At 49.2% G+C, this 13973-nt stretch overlaps 1 protein-coding gene across 1 annotated transcript in view; it reads right to left on the bottom strand.

Annotated features, from left to right (window-relative positions):
• The window catches only part of SH3RF1 (SH3 domain containing ring finger 1), a 165264-nt gene that overhangs the window by 55045 nt on the left and 96246 nt on the right, over positions 1–13973 (bottom strand). The gene's annotated exons all lie outside the window — the stretch shown is intronic.

Genomic DNA, 13973 nt, shown 5'->3' with positions numbered 1-13973 from the left:
TGGGGGCGGGGGGGTGGATGGCCCCCCTGCCGATGCAGGGGACACGGGTTCGTGCCCCGGTCCAGGAAGATCCCATGTGCCGCGGAGCCGCTAGGCCCGTGAGCCATGGCCGCTGAGCCTGCGCGTCCGGAGCCTGTGCTCCGGGAGAGGCCACAGCAGTGAGAGCCCCGCGTACCGAAAAAAAAAAAAAAACAAAACTGTATACGTACGTGTCACCAACAGCAAACAAAACAAACAGTAGACCATCCCTGGCCCCTGAGATGGCATTCTGTTCCTAAGGCTAATTTAGTGCGGCTTTTTGCCTCATTTGGGGTCTTTAGTACATGCAAGTACTGCTGTGTCTGGCTTCCTGGCGTAAAACTCAGAAACTCATAAAAAACTTAATTTCCGCTATTAACTACTTTACTCAGCAGGATAAATGATAAGCACCAAAAAAAAAAAAAAAAAAAGAAGAGGAGGAGAAACTCAGAAGAACAATTCATTCATTTACTAACTGCTCTTAAGCTTGACAGATAAGTATCAGAGTTTGGCTTTTGGGGAAAACTTTTCCAATGGCATTCACTGTGGGCAGCAGCTCTGTCTCCTTCGTGGACTCAGGGATGAGCTGGGGCCAACTCTGTGCCGGGGTCTGGAACGGCCGTGAGGGGGGTGAGGCACCGCTGCCGGCCGTTCAGAGGTCATAACCCGTGATCGTGCACACATAGCCTTTACAACCTACATATGACCACTCCCCCTTTGCTCGTTTCCGCCTAGAGAGCACCGTCAGGCTGAGATGCTAACAGACGGGGTTTGGATGTGACCACACTGCATTATGGTTTTAACTGACGGCTTTAACACGTGCGTGTGCCCCCAGGCAATCTAATCACCAAATGGACTGGATATGATACTCCCTCTCCGGTGGCACTGGAGGTGCCCTTTTGAGCATTAGGTGTCACTTTAAGACGACTTCTGGCCTCTCCGGGTCACTGCTGCCTACCCGATTCAGAAGATAAACGGCACGTCAAACATCCAAAGTAATTCACTGAAGGAGATTCCTGAGCTCCTGCTTTTTACGTACTTACTCATTTATTCATCATCCGGAAAACATTTATCAAGCTTTCCCTTTTTCCCAGGTGGTGTGCGAGTGCTGAGGACTGAAAGAGGGACAGGCACAGCTGTTCCCCTTAAGGGACAAGGCTCTAGAAGTCGTTAGGCCAGAGGGCAGGGACTGAGTGACCCGGGGATGCAGGGACCGAGCTGTGACAGCAGCAGAGGGCAGAGGTCTTGGGGTGGAGTGGGTGGGAAATTGAAACACTTCCTGGAGGAAGGGACACACGAGCCACATCTTCAAGGAGACAAGAGGAGCCAGCAGGAAAGCCGGAAAAGAAGAAAGAGAAAAGCAGGGGCGCTGGGGGCAGCACCCGCAAAGGCAAGGAGCACGCGGGGCAGAGGGACCGGCTCGACGGAGAACGCGATGCTCAGGAGGGAGCAGGTGTGTGAGTGCACACGGGTGGGCAGGCAGCTTACAGAGGCCCCGAGTGACAGGCTGAAGCGTCTCAACTGCTGGGTCCTTCAGGCAGCACCAGGCGGGAAGAACCCTGCCAGGCAGGCGAGTCCGGCCGGGGGGTGGGGGTGGGGGGGAGAAAATGGGCAGGGGGCGGGCAGGCAGGGGGACGGCGATGTTTTTTTTTTTTTAAGCTATTTTAAAGTCTCTCCCTGCCCCCGCCCCCTCCAAAAAAGTGGATCAAACCCTGATGGCAACAGAACTTCCTAGCACAGTTTTGCATAATTAGTTTAGCTTCCAGTCAGAGATTCAGCGTCTGGCCAAACTTTGCTTGGTGAGGTATTCTTGCTTGGCGTCAGGGGAAGAGCCGGCTGCTGCTGTCGACCACTGCGGGCGGGGGGCCTGGCCAGCCTCGCCCGTGGCCTGCTGGGGTTGCTTAACAGGAGCTGCTCCGGAGGACACCGGAGCCCAGCCTTCCAGAAGTCCTTGGACCACGCAAGGGCCCTCTGACCTTCGGACCCTGCTTCTAACGACACGACCCCCGTCACCCAGGCCTGACCGAACCCCGTCGACTACACCAATGCGCCCTTTGGTTTCTCCTGCGGGACGCTGATGCCGCCCGGTCCTTTCTTTGGCTTTTTTTTTTGTGTGCGGTACGCTCACTGTCGTGGCCTCTCCCGTTGCGGAGCACAGGCTCCGGACGCGCAGGCTCAGCGGCCACGGCTCACGGGCCCAGCCGCTCCGCGGCACGTGGGATCCTCCCGGACCGGGGCACGAACCCGCGTCCCCCGCATCGGCAGGCGGACCCTCAACCACTGCGCCACCAGGGAAGCCCCGCCCAGTCCTTTGAACCGGGGTCACAGTCCTGCCGTGCTGGCTTCAGGGAAGGGTCGTAGGTCCCGTCCCCTCTCACAGAAGGGCCTCGCCATGTCCTCTGCTTTCCTGTGTGTTTCTGGAAGTCTGGTAGTCACAGTTCAACAATACCTCCTAAGACACACTGGAGGAAATGACAGTAAATAAACAAGCAGTAAACAGCGCTCTGAGTGACAGAGCCGGAGGAGTGACAATCCCGGAGCGAACCGGCGCTCGGAACACAGCCATCGGGACATGACTGGTAGCCCTGCAGCCGGGATCCCAGCCCAGCTGCTCACCTGCTGTGTGATCCTGAGCAGGTGAGCCTCTCCGGGCCTAATTTCACCTTCAGGGTGCCATGAAGACCAAGAGAAGTAAAGCGTGTAAACCACTGCAAGCGGCCGGTGGGCAGAAGTGCCATCACTGGCACCGCCCAGCAGGAAGGGCCGGTCAGCAGGGACCCAGGGCACCTGAAAACACGTCCGTCTCTGCAGCCGGATGCTCCTCCTTTTGCACGAATTCACACAGCACTGGCATTTCCGGAGCACACTCACTGCGCAGCAACGCAAAGCCTGCTCCTCCTAGGGAGGCGTCGGGACTTCACAGGGGGCATTTCTGAAGCACACGTTTGTTTTCATCTTCTGGGTGAACAAAAGAAATTACAGACGCACCGACACGCCCTGCCTAGTAGGGGTGGCGTTCTGTGCGAGGCTGTATCTCACCCTGGCAGGGCCAGTGCACGGAGCTGGAAGGCTGGGGATGTGAATTCACTGAAGATCCTATTACTGGCTCGGTGACGGAGAGCTCTGTGCACCATTAGGGCCTGTCCTCTCGGTTTTCTCCCCACCTCGATTAGCTCTGTTTGGCCAGCCAAACACAGCACCGAGACCCAGATCCGGCACTCAGGACAGCTTGGACTGCTCCCTGGGGAGACCTGTCAGCTCCCCAGTGACCCACAGGACGGCTCTTTTCTCATGTGCTGGTGTGGGAGGGAAGGAATTTATTTCTCCGTAGATCATTTCCACGCACCGGCGGCCTGACGGACTTACTAACATTCCCATCAAAGCAAATCTACTAAGTGTTCCTAAAATCATCCAACATTCTTAACACAGTCAGCAGCAAGAATAAAACTTCAGAGAACAGTGATGTGCGTTACAGTCAGCCCGGTTACATCCCTGACTGCCACCGGAGACGCACCAACTCACACTGACTTGTGAATCGGGTTCTCCCAGTGACCGGGAGCCACAGAGAAGCAATCCCGAGGTCAAGGGCCACCTAACCCACCAGCGGACACCCGGGCACTGGGCCCTGTCCTCTGCTGTGCTTTTCCAATTAAATTCCAAGAGGCTGAAAAGCCAGTCGTGCCAGACTTCCCCAAAGAAGGCTTCCTGTGCGAAATAAAACGAACCCCACCCTGATTTCAAACCCAGTGAAGTTCACTGATCTTTTAAAAGACTGATCGCCACACAGATTGTGGAAGGTGAAGGAGAAACGGTTAAGCAAGCGACTGAAGAGCAATAAAGACTGCATATTCCTCACGCAGCGTCTGAAGGATGAAGCCAAAACCACCGCCTGGGAGCCCAGGCCTGGTCTCACAGGGAAACGTGCCTGGAACCTCAGAGCCCCTCGGTCACTGCCCTGCAAAGGCCTGGGAGTCGTGGCCTCGCCCGGCCCCTGGCCTCCGGGCCCTCGGCAGCCTTTCCAAACTGCTGCCCGGCCAAGGCCCCGGTATCTGCAGAGCTCACATTTCACTTGGCTACACATGAAAGGGAGGCTCAGAAGCCAAGAGGCTGCAGAGAACCCGGCACTGCGGCCAACCTCGCTCTGCAGCTGCCACTCAGGCCTCGGCAAAGAGCTGGGCAGTTTAGGCAATTTGAGGTTTGATAACATTTCGGTAAACAGTGACTATTTTGCTCATGTACAAAAGAGTAACTATGCCAGTGCGCCAGTACTACTCTTCCAATAATTTTTGCTTCTCCATTATATACACAGGTATTTTACAGGGCATTAAAATCCTCATGAGACCAGCACACAAATATTTCTGATTCACTGCTTTCCACTCCATTTCCGTACCATCGACTGTATTCCAATATATCTGGCAAAGCGCTGCTTGATGATCTAGCTGAGATCCTAAGAGGTAAATAAAACATTCACTGCCAATTGATTTTATAGACGCTAAATGCCAGTGCCCAGATACACATGCAAGACAGCCTCTCTAAATTCAAATTCCTTCATGCATTTCTTACGGCTCCATTAAGTAAAAAAAGATTCAAAGACCTACTAAAAAGAACATCTAGAAGATATGCTTGTCATAGGAAAGCCATAAAATGTGTATAATTTAATAGTTTAGCTGTATTTCAATTGGCATAAACTCTGGCTGGTTGCAACTTGACTTTCAAAAACTTTCCAGAAAGAACTGAGGCCCAAAGAAATAACCAAATAGGAAGCACTAAGCACTGCACACAGAGTAACAAGTAGCAAAATGGGTTAGGAAAAGATATCTTTTTAAATGTTCCCTGTACACAAAATACATGTTGGCTTTTCCCTACCCCCACAAAGTGAAATATCTCTCTGGACATAACAGCATTTCATTAAAATACTGATTCTTTAATAGTGAATAAGTCTTAAGCGCTGTTCTCAGAATCTCTGGGTTGGATTACCACTCAAATACAACTTGATCATAACCTGAAATGTTTCCACTTCAATGTAACAAACATCCAAGATGAATATTACAAGGTATTTTTCCAAGGCAACAGCAGAAGGAGCTGTGAATGCCATAATCCCACAAAAGCCCATCATTTTACTTGCTCTCTCCTTCAATATTTCTATGTGGACAGCACTCTGCTGGGGCATTTTGATCTGATCACTTTCTTAAGCCGCCACCTCCATTTGCCACATAACATTTTCTCATCAGACTGACTTCAACCGTAGCTACCAGCACCTGGAGGACAGAAGCTGCGAATAGACAGAGATGAAGAAAACCATGTTTTCTTCACTCGCATTTATTCTTTTTTTGTCCTGATTCTGCTAGGCCGGTGTCCCCCTTCCCTGCCTCCAGCCGTCTCCTCTGCCCAGACCTGGCCCCTCCACCCGCCATGGAACAGGGCTGCCGAGGCTAGCCTGCCTGCTTCTGTGGCCCGTGGCCGCCCCTCCTCCTACCACCCTCCCCCCTCCTCGTCCTCACACCCCTCCCGCGATCCCACCCACCTCTCCTCCCAGAGCATCTCCTGAGCAAGCAGCAAGCAGCCGGGGACACTTTCCAGCCTCGTTTTAGTGGCATTAACGTTGTAGGGAAGGGTCGGAGAGAGAGAGAGAGACAGAGAGAGAGAGAGAGAGAGAGAGAGAGACGGGGAAAAAAATAAACTAAAGGTAAAAAGAGAGGAGACGAAGCAGCAGCTTTCTCACCAATTTCCCTGGACTGCTGCACTCTCGCTGCTACAGACTCGAATGATGATACATAACTGGCTACTTAACCAGTACTTAACTAAATGCAGAGACATAACAAAGTTAGTTCGAGTCAAGTAATTATGTTCAACCAACCAGGGAGAAAGTGAAAAGTTTTCCAAACTTAAGAAAAACTGATATGAGACTCTGCTAACTGTTTCTCCAGGAATCGTAATACTGAGGATCAATAAATACATCTGTGTGGGGTGCAGTCAGGCCCACCCCCGCCCCCGTCCCCTCTCCTACTTGTCCAGAGCACAGTGTCATAGGCAGTGCTATAGGCCAAAGGGAAAGACCTGTATTTAGGGGATTAAAAACCCTAAGAGGGCTTCCCTGGTGGTGCAGTGGTTGAGGGTCCGCCTGCCGATGCAGGGGACAGGGGTTCGTGCCCCGGTCCGGGAGGATCCCACATGCCGCGGAGCGGCTGGGCCTGTGAGCCATGGCCGCTGAGCCTGCACGTCCGGAGCCTATGCTCCGCAACGGGAGAGGCCGCAGCAGTGAGAGGCCTGTGTACTGCAAAAAAAATAAAAATAAAAATAAATAAATAAATAAATAAAAATTAAAACCCTAAGAATCAGAGAGGGAAAAAGAGAACCAAAGGGACACAACAACAGCAGCGGGAGCAGTTCTGGAAGCGTGGGCCTGGCCACACCGCCTGTGTCTCCGGAATCTGAAGATGATCCCGGTTACCCTCTTCAATCAGATTAACGTCCTACACCATGACTTTCATGGCCCTCCTTTTGGATGCTTTCACGTCATATTTTCCACCCTCAGCAAGCGAAGCAGTCTGCTTTCATCACCTCCGGCCTCAAACGTGCCACGCCTCCTGGCTACTGTCTGCCTGTCTGCGTCCCCCCCAAAGATTCCTATGCTGAAACCCTACCCCCCAAAGGCGATGGTGTAGAGGTCATGGTGTAGAGGTGGGTGCTTAGGTCAAGAGGGTGGAGCCCTCGAGAGTGGGTTCAGTGCCCTAATGAAAGAGGCCCAGAGAAATCCCTCATCCCTTCTGCCCTGTGAGGACACGGTGAGAGGTACCAGCTGTGGACCAAGGAGGGGGCCTCCACCAGACACCTGATCCTGGACTTCCCAGCTGCTGAAACAGTGAGAAATCATTTCTGTTGTTTACAAGCTGCCCGGTCTGTGGTATTTTATGAGAGCGGCCCGAACGGACTGAGACAGCCCTTCACCGAAGGCCACAGGGCAGCCCCCCACAACCCCACCTTCCTACCCGGAGGGTCCTCAGCCCCTGGACACGTGCTTAATTGACAAGGAGGTTGGGTTTCTCCCACTTACAGTTTTCTGTCTGGGACGGGTGCCTCTGTTGTTTGGAATCAGATGTAAATAAGACCAAGTTCAGGGTGCAGGTCAACAGGACAGACCGTTTCCCAGACGCAGAAGCCACACCTGCTTTAGGACCAGAGCGGGTGTGGCCTCCGTGGGGAGGACACCCCCCGCCCCTGGTCTGGAGAAGGGGCTGCTCATCCCATGCCCGGGCACACGGTTCTCACATCCACCCATCACTCAGCTCACAGCCTGGTCCCCACGAGAGCGCAACACTTGTGCACCTGAGCTGCATGGCCATCTCTCATCGTGAGCACCCACCTCGGTGCCTGTGATTACATCCCTGCTAGATGAATACATGAAAAAATGAACGTCATCGCTAGTGGGCTGAGTGCTGAAGTGTGGATGGCAGCCAAAGGAAAAGCTGCTTAAAAGGCGATTCTACCGTGGGTCAGGCTCACCAGCTATGAACACACTGACCACACGCCTCCACGCGTGTGTCGTGTTGCTTGGGGACAGCTACCCACCCTTGTGGACTGTTTTTAGCACCTCCTCTGGGGCACAGTGCGAGGCAGATACAGGGGAACAGCAGGAGGAAGGAGGCTTGTCACTCCCCGTCCCCTGGGGCTGCCGAGGAGCCTGGCACACCGAGGTGCAGGAGGAAAACCTGGAGAAGCGTGAGCCACTACCGCTCACTGGTGTCCACTTCAGCGTGTGCTAGAAACATAGCTAAAAACGCGGTATGCCCTGGAAGAGGGCAGCTGAGGGCTCTGGACTGAGTGAACTGGTGGCATTTGAAAAACGCGAAGCAAAGTCTGCAGCACACCACAGCAAACAAGTATCTTCCTTACAGACTCTTTTGGTGGTTATAAGCAAACAGTCACACAGCTGATAGCTTTTTTTTCTTGGATGGGCTTTAAACCGGGAGTGTACAACTGACAGACAAACCATTAAAGAAAACAAATCTTACGGATGTTTCCAAGGGCAGAGAGCTCTTGAGAATACAGTCACTGAACTAAAATGCAGGAAATTCACGTCGCTCATTGCCCTGAATATTAGTTTCTCTGTTTCATCACATTTAATAATTATGATAATATTTTGCAAAGAGCAGGAAAATTTACTGGGAAAATGTGCTGCAGTAACTTGAGCTGCCATCTTGAGGATTCATGGCAGGATGAGGGACACTTCCTGGTAAAAAGTCAGCTTCCTATCTATTTGGAAGACAGCTAGATTCCTGGCAAGGCCCCTGCCCCAGCCCTGCCTGAACCTCCCACCTGCCACTGGAGTCGTGGGGAAGAACGGCCCTGCATAAGAGGCTCTGCACAGCCCCCATCCAACCCTCACAGAAACCCAGGGAGGTAGGGAGAGCCAGAAACATGGCGGGGCGGGGGTAGGAGCAGGTTTTCATACTAAACGGGAAGGTCAGGTGAGACCTCTAGTTCAACTGCCTGGTTTAGATGTTTGTGTCCAGTGTTTTCATTGATGCAGTGGAGAGAGATGCTCACATAATTTAAACATGACATCAAACGTGAAAGACAGTTCATAGTTTCAGAACTGAAACAACACTGGAATACAGCCACGCATATATGGACAATTAGACAAAAGTGTCAAGGCAATTCAACTGGGGAAAAGAAAGTCTTTTCAACGATGGATCTGGAACACTTAGCAGCCCGTGGAGGAAAAAGGCATCTTGACCCCCACCTCACATCACATACAAAAAATAACTTGAGATGGATCCCAGAATCGAATGTAAAATCTAAAACTGTATAAGTTTTCTAGGAGAACACACAGGATACTATCTTAGTGATGAGGCAGGCCTCCCTCACCTCCCCCCACAAATCGTAACTAACCATGAAATTTTATAAATTGAACTTCATCAAAACTGAAAAATTCTGTTCATCAAAAAGGACAATTCAGAAAATAAGAATGCACGCTACATATAGGGGGAAATATTTATAATACATGTACATGACAAAGGACCTGAATTCAGAAATATAAAAAACTGCAAATAAACAGCCACCAACAAACCCAACTGAAAGACACGCAAAAGATCTGAACAGACACTTCAAAAAGGAAGTATACAGGTACTCAACATCCTTAGTCATCAGGGAAATATAAAACTACAAGGAGATATTATCTCACACCCATCAGAGTGATTAAAATTAAAAAGACTGACAACAGAAAATGTTGTCAATATCACAGAATGAACAACTCACACAGGTTGAGTCTAAAATGGTACAACCACTCTGGAAAACTGCTCGACAGTTTCTTATCATGTTACAAACACACCTACTCACAACCCAACAATTCCAGTCCTGGGTGTTAATGCAAGAAATGAAGACATGTCCACAGAAAGAGACACACAGAAATGCTCCCTGCAGAACTATTCACAACACCCCAAACCGAAAACCCAAACGTCCATCTGCGGGAGATGGGCCCTGGACTCCTCAGCTATTTAAAGTAGATAAAGAACAACTTACTGATGCGTACAAGTGGGAAATCAGAATAAACATGTATCAGCATAAATATAAACAAATTACATCTACATGACTTCCACAACAGGTAAAGCTAATCTACTGGAAATAAATCCTCACAGGGCACGAGGAAATCCCTGAGATTACATATTTATTCTATATACCTCGACAGGGATGTTGGTTATCCAGGCGTGGACATGTGTTACAACTCAGCAATTCCACACTTAAGGATTTCCACACTGTAATTCACATAATGTAAATTTTACCTCAATATTAAAATGTTTAAAAAATAACCAGTGGTGGCACTGAGGGAAAACCTTAGAAATGACCACATATGCCAGATACATGGCTATGTACGCACGCGGAGGAAAAGCCACACTAGCATCACAGTGAGTGACAAGCCACACCGGCCATCAAGAGAATCTGGCAAAACAAGAAACCCGGTTCAGAAACAGAGATCGGGGCCCAGCGGGAAGGAAACCCACCACCGAGGCACAGAAGTAAGTGTCCACTGTCATCTGATCCCACACCAGCACTGGGGGCCTCTCACCAGATGGCTAGGAATCTATCAACTAGGGATCCAGCCTGAATCCCACAAACAAAAGGAACACACAACTGTAGGGTTCTCGGTGGGGGGAGAGAGAGATACAGATGATTTTGCCTACATCTCAACTATTCTTTTTTTTCTATAAATTTATTTATTTTATTTATTTATTTGTGGCTGCATTGGGTCTTCGTTGCTGCGCATGGGCTTTCTCTAGTTGCGGCGAGTGGGGGCTACTCTTCGTTGCGGTGCGCGGGCTTCTCATTATGGCGCCTTCTCTTGCTGCGGAGCACGGGCTGTAGGTGCGTGGGCTCAGTAGTTGTGGCTCACGGGCCCTAGAGCGCAGGTTCAGTAGTTGTGACACGAGGGCTCAGCAGTTGTGGCTCACGGGCTCTAGAGCAGAGGCTCGGTAGTTGTGGCGCACAGGCTTAGTTGCTACGCAGCACGTGGGATCTTCCCGGACCAGGGATCGAACCTGTGTCCCCTGCATTGGCAGGGGGGTTCTTAACCACTGTGCCACCAGGAAAGTCCCTCAACTATTCTCTATACATAATATTTGAAAATACTATGACAGACGAGCTGCAGAAGCTGAGATGTATCCGTGGGGCAGTCGGTCTTCCAATACAACAGAAAAGTCTCACACAGGGAGAGTAAGTCAGCTCCGTATTCACTGAAGAAAACACACAGGCTAACACGGATGCATGCATTATTTAAGTGGGATGAAAGAGAGTCCTGACAGCGAGGGCTGTTAAATATTGCAATGGGTTATGACACCTCTGTCACTGGAGACTCTGAAAACTCCGACCTTCTCACGAGGTGGGTTCTGCCCAAAGGCAACGGAAGGGATGATGACTTAGGATCTCTATGACTTCTGAGCCACCAGACCATTCGAAAGGCTGCTTTTATTCCTGATGTTTCTGTCTCTGTTTGTTTTTTAGGGGCGGAATCTCCGGGATGAGGGGGGAGATGAGCGAGGACACATGTGGGAAGAAGACATCTGGGAGTGTGAAGGAGCTGCAGGACCCAAGTGCAGGGGCCTCAACGCCCCAGGGTCCAGGTCACAGGAAAGCAGAGGCAGCTCGGCCGTGGGCCGCACAGCACGCGGCCCTTCCTCTCACGGCCTTCGCTTTCTGTGAAAAAGTAACACGTAACCTGCGTGTCACTGTCACTGCTCTCCAAAGGACCGCTGTGATGGCCGATGCAGAGTCAAGACGGCGTGTAATCACAGAGCACGGACACCCTCTCACTAGGAAATAATCTATTATCAGGACAGAGAGCTGACCCTGTGAACCCAGAGGGCGCAGGCAAGGTCTTTAAAAAGCAAACACACAAACCCTACCTAGGCACATACGCTTCAGGATTTTGGCTTTCAAAAAGCATTAAAAGTACAATCTTATGGCCCTTTCAGCTAAGCTCTTTCACCTTTGACTAAGTCTGCTGTAAAAAGATGCTTGAAAAATACGTGAGAATATTCTGTGAGTAAAATGAGTGTTACTGAAAAACAGTAACTGCCTTTATTCCCTACTTTCTCCAAATATTTGACTATGTAAGAGGAAAAGAAATATCCATGTGCAATGAATAATTATACCACTAGATAATTATTTTGAAACAAGCAATTTTACTGACGCTCCCTCAAAATAAGAAAAAAAACAACAACAACCAGTAATCCAATTCAAGTACACTGATCTCCAAAAATAAGAGATAAGAGAAACTTAAGGGGAGAGAGTTACTAACTAAGCCACTCCTGACAAGCCCAATCTAACTCTTCTAACTTTTTCTAAATAACTAAACAGTAGGATATGAATTACAGGTATTTTTAACCAAAATGAACCATTAATCAATAGATATATAATTTTTTATATTTCTAGATGATTAAATATCTAGCAGTGAATATAAAATTACGCAAGACTACTTGTAATAAGCATTTAATTATATACGGCATAAAAGGTAACAGATCATTCTAACTGCGTTCATAAAAATAGATAATTTGAGATAATGAGAAAATTGATCAGTAGAGATGGTTATGGCAACAGATTAATTATAGTGAAAAATCTACTAATGTAATATACTACATCTATATGTTTTTCTAATTTATCTTACTGACGTATAGTTGATTTTTACTGTATAGCAGAGATTAGCTTCTATGTATATATTGTGTGTGTGTGTGTGTGTGTGTGTGTGTGTGTGTGTATATATATATATATATATATATATATATATATATATATATATATACACAATCTTTTTCATACAACTATATGCTCTCTCAAAAGTTGTTTAACTAAATGTTTCTTTGGGCAAAGCAACCAGGTTTTTCACGTCCACCAGGCCGTGAGCCCCTTGAGGTCGGGGCCAGGTCTCACCTTCACATCCCGACAGCCAACCGGGCTGCCCAAAAATCAACCCGTTAGATTTCACTCCATCCTACAAAGATCCACCAGATTAATCGTCTTAAAGAACAGCTTTTATCAGATTACCTGTCTGATCAGCCTTTTTCTAATTCCCTTTCTAGCAAACTCAGTTCAAACCCCTCGCTTTGGCACCTGAGACCCTAAACGATTATCTCAAATACCTCACCCTCCTTCTCAACAAGTATCCAGTATTCTAACCAAACTAGAGACCCTGTAGTTCCCCTAATATGGTCTCTCTTTCCCAAGCCCTGGGACTTTTCTCCAACATTCTCTCCACCTAAGGAGCTCTCTTCCACAGACCACTTGTCAGAAGCCTATGCACCTTGCAACACACAACTCAAATACCACACTGTCCAACCTCTTCCTTATTCCTTAATACAGATGTATATTCTCCATCTGGACCCCACAGGGTTTTGCCTATAGTTCTCTGTTGGCTTTACTGCACCTTTAAAATATGCATTTGAGATCTAAACTGATAACAGTACAGAGACTGAAAACGCCTTGAGGGTAGGGATGGTCTCTGATGCCTTCCTGAGTCACCTGCAGGGTCCAGCACGGGGGCCCTGTTCACAGTAAGCGCATTTACTGAAATGACTATGTCCCTCCCTCTTCCAGCCATCCCTTCCCACCTGCCACACAAACCTAAGAGAGAAGAGGACGTTCCCTCACCTGCCGCCACCCCCGCACCCTGTGTCCAAGGCGGCAGCGTGCGTCTGGTGTCCTACAACCAGGAGCTCTGCGGTGGGACAGTTAGTGGGACTAACTTAGTTAGTGGGACAGCCTGGGTGGTATCTGCCGATACGTACCAACCAAACAAAAGGTCAGGGCACCGAGACGGGCGCCTGCTTGTATTCATGGTTATTTTACCTGATCCAGGCAAGGAGGAGACGTCGTAAATCAGTGGTGCGCAGTGGTGGTTAAACACATGCGTTTAGTTGCCTGAGTGGCCTCCCACCAAGGTCATACTGAATTTACAAAGAGTTGTTTTTCTTTAAATAAACTATAGCAGTTCTAAAAAAAGAGGGAGAACATCCATTAGCATACCAGAACATTTTAGGAACTTCGAGAAGAATGAAAGCAAGTGATATCAGAAAAGTTTCACTGGCTGGAGTGAAAAATGTATATGGCAGGGCTAACAGCCAAGATGATGGCCCTCCTTGTGGAGTCAAGGGTATGTCCCCAAACAAAGGGAGGGGGGCTAGGAGAGATGAAAGAGATCTCTACAAAGCCCCGTATCCGCAAAGAAGGAAGACGGGCAATAAGGGGAAGGAGCATCAGGAAAGAAATACAGGAATGGGAAAAATTTTTTTCATGCACTGAGGACACCCAAGATCTCAGCTACAACAGTTCACGAAGTACTGAGCAGGATTAGTAAAAGGGTAACAAAGATTCATACTCAGGGCTTCCCCGGTGGCACAGTGGTTGAGAGTCCGCCTGCCGATGCAGGGGACGCGGGGTCGTGCCCCGGTCTGGGGAGATCCCCA

Source organism: Lipotes vexillifer, unplaced genomic scaffold (assembly GCF_000442215.2).
Source record: "Lipotes vexillifer unplaced genomic scaffold, Lipotes_vexillifer_v1.1 scaffold668, whole genome shotgun sequence".
In the NCBI taxonomy this organism is placed as follows: domain Eukaryota; kingdom Metazoa; phylum Chordata; class Mammalia; order Artiodactyla; family Lipotidae; genus Lipotes; species Lipotes vexillifer.
Note: the sequence above shows the minus strand (reverse complement) of the source record. Positions and strands in the feature narration are given on the sequence as shown.